Source organism: Camelus bactrianus, chromosome 21 (assembly GCF_048773025.1).
Source record: "Camelus bactrianus isolate YW-2024 breed Bactrian camel chromosome 21, ASM4877302v1, whole genome shotgun sequence".
In the NCBI taxonomy this organism is placed as follows: domain Eukaryota; kingdom Metazoa; phylum Chordata; class Mammalia; order Artiodactyla; family Camelidae; genus Camelus; species Camelus bactrianus.
This window is the reverse complement of record NC_133559.1, coordinates 1,278,978-1,292,304: the sequence shown is the minus strand read 5'-3', so window position 1 is coordinate 1,292,304 and position 13,327 is coordinate 1,278,978. Positions and strand designations below refer to the sequence as shown.

At 59.0% G+C, this 13,327-nt stretch overlaps 1 protein-coding gene across 6 annotated transcripts in view; it reads left to right on the top strand.

Moving 5' to 3' along the window:
* The first annotated feature begins 236 nt into the window (after positions 1–236).
* Positions 237–13,327, top strand: part of LOC123612202 (zinc finger protein 469) — a 240,556-nt gene continuing 227,465 nt past the window's right edge. For 4 of the 6 annotated variants that reach the window (XM_074349252.1, XM_074349254.1, XM_074349253.1 and 1 more), the window contains exon 1: positions 237–1,084. The gene's annotated coding sequence lies outside the window, so the exon portion shown is untranslated. The remainder of the gene's footprint in view (positions 1,085–13,327) is intronic. The other 2 variants (XM_074349255.1, XM_074349257.1) reach the window with 1 other exon arrangement.

Genomic DNA, 13,327 nt, shown 5'->3' with positions numbered 1-13,327 from the left:
GGTGCTCCTGAAGGGGTCTTCCTGAGAGAGGATTCCTGAGGCCCGGGGACAGGTCGGGAGGGTCCTGTGACCCTTGTGTGATCAGGGAGCGCACCGAGATGGCCTCCCAAGGTCCACACGGTCAGACGGGATAAGGACGTGGGTGCGTGTGAGTGAGCATGCGTGCGTGAGCGCGCGTGTCGTGCGTGCGTGTCATGCGTGGGCATGAGTGAGTGTGCGTGTCATGCGTGCGTGCGTGAGCATGAGTGAGCGCGCGTGTCGTGCGTGCGGGAGCGAGCCCGGGGCCTCTCGGCTGGCGGGTGCCCCAGGCCGCCGGCCCTGAGTGGGACGCTGCTGTCGCCTGTTCCTGCGTCCGCCATGGAATCCCCAGGCGGCGCGGGGCGGGGTCTCGGGAGCCGCTTCAGGGGTGAAGGGGGTGAAGGCGGGCTGAGCGCTCAACCCCGCTTCCCCGGCCGCTCACGAGAGGCGGACGTGAGGTGAGTGGCCGGGCGGGCCGCTGTGGGGAGGGGGTGGCTCTGAGGAGAGGGGCAGGTCCGGGGCCCGCGGTCGCGGGTGGGTGGGAGCCCTCGACACCCGACGGAGGGGCCGCCGGGCCCCGCGCGCTGGGGACGGGCGCGCGCTGCCGCCCTCTGTGAAGGAAGCCCCCAGCGGGAGCCGGCAGGGACCCCTGCGGCTGGTAACCCCCGAGGGCGTGTCCCCAGGCCCCTGCGGCAGGTGCGCCCCTCGCCGCCTGGGGACCCGGCCCTGCCCTGGAGCCGCCTCGGCGCCCCCCACACGCGTGCCTGCCGTTTACTCCGGAGGAGCAGCCGCAGGGTAGCCAGGCGGGGCCGGCGCGCTCCGGGCCTCCCAGCTCCAGGCGGTTTCATTCCGACCCGCCTGAACCAGGCAAGAGCAGGGTTAAGTGCGCGCGAAGGGGAGAGGGACTCCCAGCCCGCCGGAACTCGAGACTTGCAGCGAGAGCGAGAGCGAGGCGGCGGGAGAGGCCACGCCGGCCGCCCCGCTCTCCGCAGGCACCCGGGCCGCGGAGGCGGGGAGGCCGCGCCGCGGGGCAGGACCCGCGCAGACACGCCGCGGCCGCCGCCGGGTAAGTGCAGGCTCCCCGCGCCGCGCCGTCGGGGGTCAGGAGCGAAGTGCTTCCGTCAGGAGTTTGGTTGGTGCAGCTAGGGCGGTCCGTGTCTCCTGAGGACTGCCAGCGCGTTCAGGCTCGCCACAAGTCAGCAGCAAGCGCGGTCTGGAGGCATCTTTAGGCAACAGCAAGGCATCCTGCTTTCCTGGGGGAGATGCCAAGTGCTGGACGGGCAGCAGGCGCCCAGAGCAGGCTGGCTCGGTGGGCGGCCATCGGTCTGTGGTCTCTGAGCTGATGGCGCGCTCAGGGGCTTCCTCCTTCCTCGGGGCCTTCTCAGCGCTGCCCGAATCTTTCTTTTTTTCCTGCGACGTGTCTGTGGCCACTGTCTTCCCTCTCGGCACCCAGGCTCCGATGTGCCCGGGACAGACTGCGCAGCTCCTGTTTTGTGCAATGTGCATCTTGGGGCGGCTTTTCTGACCAAGCCCGGAGGCGGGGCTGGGTCCCCGACCCACCGGGGAAGGAATGGGGGCCTTATTTAAGTAAGCACTACGGTGGTTTCATGTGAGCGAGTCTGAAGGCAGGTCTCCTCCTGGTGCTTCTTGGTGTGTCTGTTTCCCATTATCCAGTCGGGAACCAGCGAAAGTGACAGTCGCGGTTTCCGGCGCAGACTTCGCGGACCTCCCGGGAGGCTCCTCCACGCGGGCAGACGCCCCCCTGCCCCGCCCTCACTCTGCCGCAGGTGCTTCTGGGGTGGGTCTTCAGAGCTTTGAAGGCTGGCTGCTTGACAGGTTTTTTGTTTTTGTTTCAATTAAAATACAAAAGCCCAGGTCTTCCATGGTAAAGGGAAGAGGAGGGTGAGCTTTGGAGGCCCAGCTGCAGGCAGAGCAGGGACAGTGACAGTGATGTGACACAGCGTCCCGGCGCCCCGCACCCGGTGTGCTGTGCTTTTAGTCTCCTCTCCTCTCATTTGATTTTGCAACTGCCTTTTTCAGATCAGAAAACTGAGGCTCAGAGAGGTTAAGGGCCTTGAGCAGGGACGCGCACCCAGTGAGGGCAGTATTGTCAGCCGCGGGCTCTGACAGTCAGTCCCGCATTTTGCGCTGAAGCCCTTTACCCCTTTACTAGTTATGACCCGCTGTACCCGAGTACTGTCAAAGTAGCCCTGCCGGCCAGAAAGTCAGGGCTGGCTGGGGGGCTCTGACAGTTGGAAAGCGTGATGAGTGTGTTTAAAATCCAGCAGTTAATGGGGTTAGGTATTTATCTGCCATCTACTGTGTTAGGTAATTCAGAGAACCCAGGATGATTATAAAATCAGCACCGCTGTGACCTAGAGGGAAGTAGATGGAAAAGCGAGTCACTAGGAAGGGATTCTTGGCCCGTCTCCCACGCACCATATGTGCTTCCGCACGGCCCTGCGTCGACTCAGCCCTGTTTCAGAGGAGGGCCCTGGAGTGCCAGCGGGAACTCTGCAGGGGCTCGAGGGGCAGAGCGGGCACAGAGACAGATGCAGCTCCCTGGAGGCCGGCTTCAGACCTCACGTTTCTCCCCGTGTCCATTCGCTTTGTGCAAAAATCTGACGTGAGGTGAAACCTCAGGGAGATGTCGCCCTGTGCTGCTGAACCCACAGGCCTCCCGCGTCCTGAGCTGTGACCGAGAGAGGGCGGGGGTGGCTCCGTGCTTGTGGAAAACGCTGGCAGGGCTTCCTGCCCCACCGAGCATGGGTGAGAACGGGGCTCCCTGACCACCCAGGGCTCCTGCAGATTTGTCCCCGCCAGCGGGCAGCCGTCCAGACTCGGAAATACCAGCTGTTGGTCGACCCCTGCATCTTCCTGGCATCTCATCCGAGGAGAGAGTCTTTCTGGACCCGGGGCTCTGCGTAGGCTGAAGAGACGCCCGAAGCACGGCTGCTTGTTCCCCCTGCGCTTGCGGCTGGGAGCCGGGTGTGTTTGTTGCCACTTCGTCTGTTGGGATTCTGCCCCTTGGGTTTCGTGTCCCGCGACGTGCGCTGTGGCTGTGAACGTGACCCCAAGAGGGGAACTTGCCAGGCCCCAGTGACGAGTCTTCTTTCACGGCTCTGATTTCTGGGGACGCTGGCCTGGTTTGCAAGTGTGCAGAGGCCCTGGAAGCCGGCAGGGCTGGTGTGGTCCTGTGGTTCCATCTCTAAAGTCAGCAAGTCTTCAACCCCAAGCACAGGTGGACTTCAGGTGCTAAATGTGTCCCCTCGGAGCCTCTGGGGCTGCCAGTTTGGGCGGCCTCCCCTCCCCTCGGCCGGGCCTCTCCCTTCCTCGGGTGGTGACAGGAGGAGGCAGTGGCCCCTCCGAGTCAGATGCAAATCCAACTCTGTTCTCCCCGCAAGGGGCCCGAGTTCTTCCCTGTCGAGGCTGCTGGTGTCGCCTCTGCCTTCCCCTCTGGGCCCAGCTTGAGAACTTAAATGCTGGGCGCCCTCCACCTGGTCTGGGGAGCTGGTCCTCCTCCCCAAGGCCCCCACTACGCACGCCAGGTGGGCCCTTGTGGATGGGGGTGTGGGGGACATGCCCTCACCCCAGGGGAGCTGTGGACTCACCCCCTCGGTCTGGTGTCGAGGGGTGGGCACCACCCTCAGGAGGCAGAGGGGCTCTGGGGGTGGGCGGCACAGCTCTGAGCTCCGGGACTCAGGCCTGTTCCTGAGGGACCAACTGCTGTGTCTCCTGCCCGCCAGACCGTCCCTGTGTCCATCCTCACGAGAGCACTCTTGACCTCCTGTTATGGACACAGACGCTGGACCCCAGGGCGGCTGAGACGCTTGCCAGGGCCGCCTGCCCGGAAGCCCTGAGCCTGTGCCCGGGACGCTCCGTCTGCCTCCCAGATGCTCTCTTTAAAAAACAAAACTGGTTTCCTGGGGTGTAACTCACAGACTGGACAGTTCGCTCATTTAAAGGGGGCATTTGCACAGTTTTAGTCCATTTGCATGTGGGTGCCGCCCTCGTGCTGTTGGCTTTGCACATCTCATCACCCCACACGGAAGCCCCTTCCCCTTAGCAGCCACCCCACCCCCAGCCCCGTAGCCCCAGCCTCTCTCTCGTTAAAAAATCCTTCGAATAAGCCCAGAGGCTGCGGACCCCGGCGGCCTTCAGCCCCGGTCATTCTGCTTCCGCATTGACGGGAGGGGGCCAGGGTGGTTTCCCGCCGGGGGGCACACCACTTGGACAGAAGGAGGGGTTTTGACCGTTGCAAGTACAAAAGGCATTTCCAGGGGATCCTGGGGAACGTTTTTAAAACAGCAGATGAGGTGTGTATTTGAAGTAAGTATGTGTCATTTCAGACAGACAGAGGGTCAGGGGCCTGAAGGAGTCCGAAGCCCTAGCCAGGATTTCAGTGATTGACTGATGGTGTCTGCCGTGGGCTGGGGGCGGGGTGACAGGAGCACGCTGTGTGGTGGTTGCCGGGGAGAAGTCACTGGATCCTGGCACCAGGGCCCGGCACACTCGGGAGGCAAGTACTCACACCAGCCATGTGTGGACGGAAGGACACGTCCTCAGGCCTGGCTGAGCGCTGACCAGGCCAAGTTTCAGGCAGGCGGGGCTTGGGCCCAGGCCCAGCAGGCTGATTTCAGGGAGGCCATGAGGAAAGCAGCTCCCAGGTCAGCCACCTCTGAGTAATCGAGGATTTAATAACCAGAATCTCTTGCCTGGCCACATCCACCAGCATTTGGGCCAGCACAATGCGCTTCCTCCCTGGCCGATGGGTCCCCACGGAGGAGCGGCGTGGAGTGGCGCCAGCCTCCCACCCCTACCCCCACCTCTGAAGCCAGCGCATCGCAGAGGAATGACAAACCCGCCCCTTCGTCCTTTCCTGCCACCCTCCACACCCCCGTAATTAGCAGCCGGTCCTTGGCAGATGGCGCCCAAGGAATTTTCCTCCATTGCGGGGGGTGGGGAGCGAGTACAGTCAACTCCCCAGACTTGTCTGGGGAGAAAGGGCCCCGCTTGCCTTCATGGGGGAGTCAGGTGCCTGGACACCCGCTGTGGGGTTCTGCGTCTTCTCTCAATGTACTGTGTTCATTCATCTCCTTTATTGGCCTGCGACCTCCTGCCTAATTCATCTCTCTAGGTCAGGTGTTCCCTTAAGGAGTGACCCAGAGAGCAGACGTGGCCAGAGAGGGGAGTACACAGTCAGGCTGTCCCTTTCTGGGTTGACCAGGATGTGATCCTGGGGTGTCACCCACCATCTCTGCCTCCACCACGGGTTCATCGTCGACTCTGCCATAGTGGGTGGGCGGCAGGCAGGGCTGGCCTGAGGCTTCTCCTCATCTGCTTGAATGACTCCCCTGCTGCCCGGGGAAGGCATAGAGGGGTCACAGCCATTTCTGAAGCGACTCGGCTGTGTCACCCTCCCTCACCTGCACATCAAATCACGCCCCACCCCACTTTGTGTCTTTAAATGACAACAATCCCCGCTGACCTCAGGGTTTCTGTGGGTCAGGGGTTTGGGTGTGGGGCTGGAGGACTCATTCAGAGGTGGCCTGAATGCCGCGGCTCTGGCCTGGGCCTCAGTGCCTCTTCCCGGGCGCCCAGCGCTTTGTGTTGCGGCCTCAGCAGCTGAACGCATGGCCTCGCTGTGACGTGGGCCCTGGCGTGGTGTGGAGGGGGGTACTCCGGAGCGCGGCCACAGGGTCTCCGAGTCACGGGGAGCCCCTTGGGCGCCCCTCCCAGAGAGGGCGACCCCTGGGCCCAAGCCCGTCTGGGTAGCGCAGCACCCACGTGTCTACTCTCGGGAAGTCTTCCCTGAAGACAGGACACCTGACCCTGTGTGCAGGGTCTCCGTGCAGTGGGGGAGAGGGGAGAGCAGCCCGAGACCTCTCAGCCCACGTCCCCATGAAAACCCCGGCTTCACTGACCTGTCGCCTCGCTCAGGACAGCCGTGTCCGCACTCCAGAGCCCGGGATACTGAGGCCTCCCTGCCCCACGTGCCTCGCTCACTTGAGAATGTGCCCCTGTGAGCATCTCTAAGGAAGCTCACACCTCTGTCTCCACGTGTGTCCCGGGGACCCGGCCAGGACAAGGCCGCTGACGTTGGCTGGCGTGGGTGTTGTGCCCACATCCCTCCCCCCAGGACAGGGGTGCATCCGGTAGTTCACATCTTATCCACAGACACCTGGTGCAGGTGAACACGTGACCCGAGAGGTGGCCGCCCACGTGGGGCAGTAAAGCAGTGTCCCTGGCCCACACAGCGCAAAGCCTAAGTCCCCTGTTGACAGTCCCGCTTCGTCCTCACTGCTCATCTATGAAACGCAAGCCCTCTGAGGGAGAACCCATACGGGGCACTGACAGTTGACGGTGGGGAGTGGCTTTCCGAGGATGTCCAAGTCCAGCCCCGTCTGGAATCACCCATGGCGACCCTCTCAGCTCCAGCACATCAGACCCCCTAGAGGGCTGGCGGAGGACAGTGCTAGGTGCCTGATTCAGCAGGCCTGGGCCGGCCCGGGAACCTGCATTTCCTTACGTTCCCAGTGGTGCCGACAGTGCTGGTCTGGGGTCCACTCGGGAGAGCCCCCACCCTGGCTCATGGTGCCCCCTGGAGCCCTCGCCCTCGGTTCTGGGAGAGGCTGCTCCAGGAGTCACCGGTGTCCCCAGCTGGTTCTGACACAGGTCGCATTAGAATTAGGTTCTCTTTGCAAAAGAGCATTTTCCTCACTCCACCTTTCCCTTCAATACTATTAAGAGTACAGTTCTTACTTAAAAGTGCAAAGCAGCCTATGGTATATGCAGAGGATCTCAAAGTGGGGTCCCCCGGCCACCAGCTGCAGCAGTGTCTCCCGGGAGACGCGGGTTCTTGGGCCCTGCCTCACCCTCCTCTCTGGGCGTGGCCAGGTGGGGCTGGTCAGGGGCTGCTGCAGCCCAGGTGTGCGGCCACTCTTCCAAGATGTTTCCTCCCCATGCCTGCCACGTGCAGCCCCCAGGACCAGCTACCCTGCTGGGAGAGGCTTTTCCTGTGTTTGAGAATGTGCTGTGGGAAGGGGCCAGCGTGAGGGGCAGGGACGCTAGTCCAAAGGAGGGCCACCCTGGAGGCCACTTACTACGTGGTAAGCACTGGAGGCCAAGGACACTGAGGTCACATCTACCAGGACCTTTGGGAAGCTTTTGAGACACTGAGGGCCAGGGATTTGCCCACGTGAATGTGGATCATAGGAAATGCTTATTTTTAAAAAAGAGAAAATAAAAACCCAGCATGTATTTCTGTAGACATTGACAAATTTAGTTTAAATTTATACGCAAAGGCAAAGAACCTAGGTTTTTTTAAGGGGAAGAATCACTCTGCGTGATGCTGGTGCTTACCTGCAGAGCTGCAGGGGTCAGGACGGAGGTGTCAGCGGGGAAGAGACAATGGAAGACAGGACAGACCAGGAGGCCCAGAAACAGACCTGCACAGACGTGCACAACTGATCAGTAATCAAGGTGCAGGGGCCACTCCTGGGGGGGCCACAGTGTGTTCAAGAGCTGCTGCAGCTGGATGTCCCGCCTCTCTGCTCCTCAGAGTAAGCAAAAGTGGACCCGAATGGAAAATGGAAAACGACAAAACTTTAGAAAAAGAATCAGGAGAAAATCTTCAGGATCTAGGCCAGGTGAGGAGCGTGCAGACTTGACCCTCGAGGCACAGCCCTCGAAGGGTCATCGTAAGTGTCTGGATGGCATAAAGGGGACTTGATCAGAGTGAAAAGCTTCAGCTCACTGTCAGATGCTGTGAAGACTGTGGACAGACATGATCCAGGCTGGGAGAAGCTATTTGCAAACCACAGATCTGGACGAGGACTGGGGCCTAGAACATATAGAGGAGGCATAAAACTCAACAGTAAGAAACACCCGATTAGAAAATGGGCGAAGGACGTGGACCCACACTTCACCAGAGGGGGGACACGGGTGGCAGATCAACGTGAAAAAAGCACAGAATCATCTGTTGTTAGAGAAATGCAAATTAAAGCCACAATGGGACCCCACCACACACCCGCCAAGGTGGCTACAATAAACAAACAAACAAACAAAAACCCAGTGATCACCGCAAGCGCTGGGAGGATGCCACAAAACGGGGTCTCATCTGTAGCTGGCGGGGCGCAACACGGTGCAGCCGTTGGAGAAAGTTTGGTGCTTTCTTCAGAAACTTAACGTGCCGCCAGCAGCGTCACTCTGAGGGCGTTTATCCCAGAGAATCGAAGACCAGTCTTCACACGAGGATGGTACACGAATCTTCACAGCAGCTGTATTTCTAACAGCCCCGATCTGGAAGCCACTCTGACGTCTTTCACCACCGTGGAAAACTGCTCACAGTAAAAAGAAATGAACTCTGAGCAGAGAGCAGATCACACACGAGCACACGTGTGCACACACATGAGCGCACACGTACACACATGCGCGCACACACATGTGCACACACGAGCACATGTGTGCTTGTTGAGCTGGTGGAATCTGGCTGCACCCATGCGGACCCCCTGGTTTTGCGGTGCTGGCGCTGCCCACGTCTGTGCAGGGTGTGTATGCGAGGGGACAGGAGCGGGGAAAGGGTGTTCAGGCCCCTCCTGCACATTTCTTTTCAATTTCTTATGAATTAATCATTATTTAAAAATCGAACGTTTAAAAAAGGGGTGAAACCAAAGAAAAGGCACCGTGAATTCTTCTTTTGTCCCTTTCATCTCTAACTTGGAGAAGTGACTAAGACCTTACCATCAGTGTCTGAGTCATGAAGGGTCTCTGGGGAGCACGGGGCCTCTGAGGCTTGGGCTGATCAGACCAGGGCTCCAAGTTTGTTCCCAGACGCCGGAAGATGGGACTTCCCCGGGAAGGTCTTGACCCTGCCCAGCTCGAGGCGGACCAGTGACCCTGAGCCTCAGTGACAGATCAGTCACTTACTAAGTTGTCACATGGCCTGGAAGGGGGAGCGTTTGGAAGGCTGTGTAGGTTTTGTGATGTTAGTGGGTGTTCCCATCAGTGGTGCACACTCAGCGCCCTTTTAGCAGCTGGCTGGCCCTGCCTCCATCTCTACGTTAGAAAGCCTCCTTAGAGCTTTTGAAGGTGGTTTCTTCCAGGTGGGGCCTCTCTGGGATCCTGGACAGGGCTTTGGAGCCTTTGGGCTTTGTTCCAGGGCCCTTCGCAGCACGGCCCAGAGTGGGGAAGGCCTTTGGGCAGGGGCCTCGTGTCAGCGCCTTAGGAACGGACAGCAAGGAAGCCCTGTGTCGGGCATTCAGGGCAGAGGGCCTGCTGTGTGGCCGATAACGGGTATAGGAGCAGAGCCCCTGCTGGGCTGACTCTCTGCTGAATCCCTGTGTGAGCCGAGCGTGCACCTCCCCGTCTGGAGAGTGAGCAGTAAGTGGACGCAGCTGATCTGCTCGATACCCACGCACCAGACAGGTTCATTTTCCTTTTCTTCTGGACTGAGGGGGCTGTTCTGGGCTTGGGTCCATGCCCGGCCTCTTCCTGGCAGTCAGACCCTGGTGGGAAAGGACCATCTTAAAAAGAAGATAAACTCTGGACTGTAACCAATTCAACATGCCCACATGTCAGAGGTTTTATTTAACTCATTAGCTAGTGAGGGAGCCAGGGAGACACTGCCCGTGTTTCGAGGGAGGTTTCAGAGACTCATACAGGCAGGCGAGGAGCGTGGGCGAAGTTACAGACCTGCTGGGCTGCCCCGCTGCCCCGCTGCCCCGCCGCTGCCCTCTGCTGGGTGATGCACCTGCACTTCTGTGGACCAGAGTCCCTGGCTCCGTGGTCACTCCCCTGAGGACCCCAAGCTGGCAGCATCTCTGAGAGACAAGACGGTGAGGGCGGAGCTGAAGGGGGGACCTTCTCCACATCAGCATCTTGGCAGGTTTAATGGTAATGACGTTTCTCCAGTCCTTGGGTTGTCCTGAGAGTGAAGGAAGAGAGCGGCGGAAGCAGGGCTTTGCAGAGGCATATGTGCGTCGGGCTTGTGGGCCGCGGGCGGGCTCTGGCCATGGCAGCTCTTGGCGTGGCTGAAATCTGCTTAAAACTCACCGCCCCATCTCCTGTGTTCCTCCCCTCATCCCTCTCAGGCTCCTCCTTCAGAAGCAGCGCCCTTGGCCCAGAACCCTGGCGTGTGGGTGGGCCCCACAGTGCATTTATCGCTATTAAGTGTAACGAGGACCCTTCTCTGGGGCTGCTGGGAGTGACAGTATCTTTCCTGGTCCCCGGTGCCCCTTCCAAGCCAAAGCAACCAAAAACCCATGTTATTAGCAGAGCCTCTCCCTCCATGTGTGCAGAGATGAATAAGGCCGTGGCCAAGGCAGAGGCTCGGGTGTGAGTTCCACTGCGGGTGGAGGCGCGGAGATGGGGACGCAGGTGTGGGAAGCTGTCCCCTGGCCTCCGCCTCCAGGAGAGATGCTGGCCGGCCCACAGGCCTGGAAGCTGCTGTGAATGTTCTGTTCCCCGCATCTCCCCAGAGGTGGGGAGCGCTTTGAAAGGAGGCTTTGCCCGACTCCCCCAGACCCTGGCCCTTGTTAACTGGGAAATGTCAGGGTAGCTGGGGGTGAGTAAAGGCACTTGGATGCCTGCAGCTTGTTCTGACACTGCTTGTGAGGGGACGGGAGGAGCAGTGGGACTAGGATTTGCCAAAGTGCAGCCCGGCTTGGAGAGCCCAGCGTGGGTTTGCCTGTCCTGACCAAGTCGCTTGCAGTTTGGGAAGCAGTCCCTTCTGGGGAGGCTGCGCCCAGTGATGGGGGGCCTGGATCTGGGGCCGACAGAGCTGAGAAGCCCCCAATGTCTGCACGGGGTTCTGGAGGGAGCCCCCAGCCAAGCTGGCTCCCCATGGGTCGAGGGGGCATCTGCCCCCCCTTCCTCCAGAGAGTGCTGGGTTGGCCCTGACTGTTTCTGAGGCCGTGAGCAACCTTCGAGGGTATGGGGGACACGTCCCTTTCTCGGTGGTGCCTCCAGACACGCACTCTCTCTGGGGTTCGTGGAGGCGGTTGAGGCCTCTTCCTCCTGCCTTGTGCTGGTCACAGGAACAGCAGATGATGAATTAATCTGTGCCTCTGAGCTTTGTTTCCCTTTCTCAGGGTGATGTCACCGGCCCTTTCTGGAGGCATTATGAGCTGCAGTGCTGGGACAGGAAGCCCAGGGGCTCCCCAGAACCACAGGCAGCTGGAGGAGGCGGTTGGATGTTAGTTATTTGTGTCACCTGGATGCTCATCAGTGGCAGGAGCAGGGGCTGGAGGCTGGGCATCCCCAAGCCCGAGCCCCAGATCTGGCGGCAGAGTGGAGGCAGGAGCCAGTTCAGGGGGAGGCGTCACCCAGCGTCCACTGAGCGCTCAGCCGGGCTGGCCGTGCTGGCGGCGTCTGACCCACCAGAGAGCCTGAGTCACCGCGGGTCCGGGAGGACCCCACGGGCGAGGATGGATGGTTCCCATGTGCCCTCTCTGCTTGGCTCCTGGCAGGCAGAAGGCATGGAGCAGTGGAGCAGGAGGATGGATGCTCTGCAGGGTCTCATGGGCTCCAGTGGGGAGGGCGGTCTTGTCCAGGGTGACAGGGGCCAGGTCTGTCTTCCATGGCAACCATGTGGTCTCAGCCTGGGTCAGAGCTTGGTGTGGCCTTTCTTGGACCCCAGACACGGGGGTTCACCATTGGAGGTTCTGGAAAAGCCTTGTGGTAAGGAGTCATGTCCCCTCCTCCGTCCATGTGCCGTGTGCCACACACGGGTCTGTGCCAAGTCTCATCCTCACTGGGACCCGCTTCCACGTCAGAACCCTCCAAGAGGTGAACCGTATTCCAAAGATTTTTTAAAAGGGCAAACTCAGAAAATTTAAGAGATTTGTCCAAAGTCAGACGAGAACTAGAAATGAAGCTGATGCAGCCAAAGCCACATCACGGGCTGGAAATTTCAAAATGACTGATTATGGCCATTGGATGGGCAAAGGTGCCTAACGCTCAGAATGACATTGTCAGCAGAGAAATGAAACCACCCTTGAGAAAAAGACGCCGCACGGCCCTCGGAGTCTGGCTGCGAGACCGTGGTGCTGGCTTGCCTGCTGCAAGCTGGCCGCAGGCCAGTGTGAGAGTGAGTAGGTGAAATTCCAAAAATATTTAAGCATATCTATACTTTCTCCCAATGACCTAAGAATAATACATCATTTTGTCTGCTATTCAGTAACCTTTAAGTCTTGCCTTCCCAATCCCTAATAGGCAAAGCTGTTGCAACACCGAACTGCATAGTTCTGATGTAACTATGTAAATATTAACATGCTCCGTCCCAGTTTTGGTCAAGTTGACTCTCTACCATTCGGGCTCTGTTTTGTCAAAGGGTGCCTCTTCTTTCTGATCCACTGGCCACTAGAGTAGAGTTCCTGTCGAAATGTGTAAAGAAAGACATGGTGGCTCTCAGACCCATGGAAGTGATTTCCCTCCCTTTTTTCAAAGTAAAACAAATAATATTAGTGAACACTCCACCCCCAGCCAGAGCAGTTTTGCAATTTTGCTTCACCAATGCCTCCCTCCCACACCCATCCCACCGCTGCCACCCAAGCACTTAAAGCAAGTCTCCATCTGGATTGCCCGGTGGGTTGGGATGTTGGAGCCACATCGTCCACGGTAAAGCCCCGACTTGCCTTCTGCCCGGGGCCAAGGCTGCGCTGGGGCTGACGTCTGAGTCTGCCACTCTCTCCACGTTTCTTAGGGGTGGTTCTTTGTAGGGAAGGGCTTTCCTGATACAAAAAGACGGTGTTTGGGAAGTAAGGCAGGGAGGGGAGATGAAGCATTCATTCTGATGAACCAGCAACCTCCAGAAAGCCACACACCTGTTTTAGTGTTGTTATGATGCAAGGCTTGTGCCCACGTTTGTAGCTTGAATCTATTGCTGTCATTACGTTTTTGACTCTCACATTCTTCCATCGTTGGCCAGTGGGAACCACCCGAAGATGGTCCTGAGCCCTTTTAAATTCTAATTTTCTTTTGTTTTTTAGGTAACTTTTCATCATTTGAATGTTATGTGTTGAGTTTGGACAAATTTATACACACCTGTAGCTAACATCATAATTGAGATCAATGGCTTCCATCAGCCCTGTCAGCCGCCCCATCTCACCTCCTTTCTCTAAACAGATCAGACACGTCTTTCCCAGATCTTCATATAAATGGGACCCTCCAGTGTGCACTTCTTGTGCACCCAGCTTCGTTCACGGCGTCCGTTCCCTCGGTGTAGTTTTGTGTGTTGGAGCCGTGTCCCTCCTCGGGGTCAGCAGTGGTCCGTCGTGTGGGTGGACGGCGCCTCGTCTGTGGTGGCGGC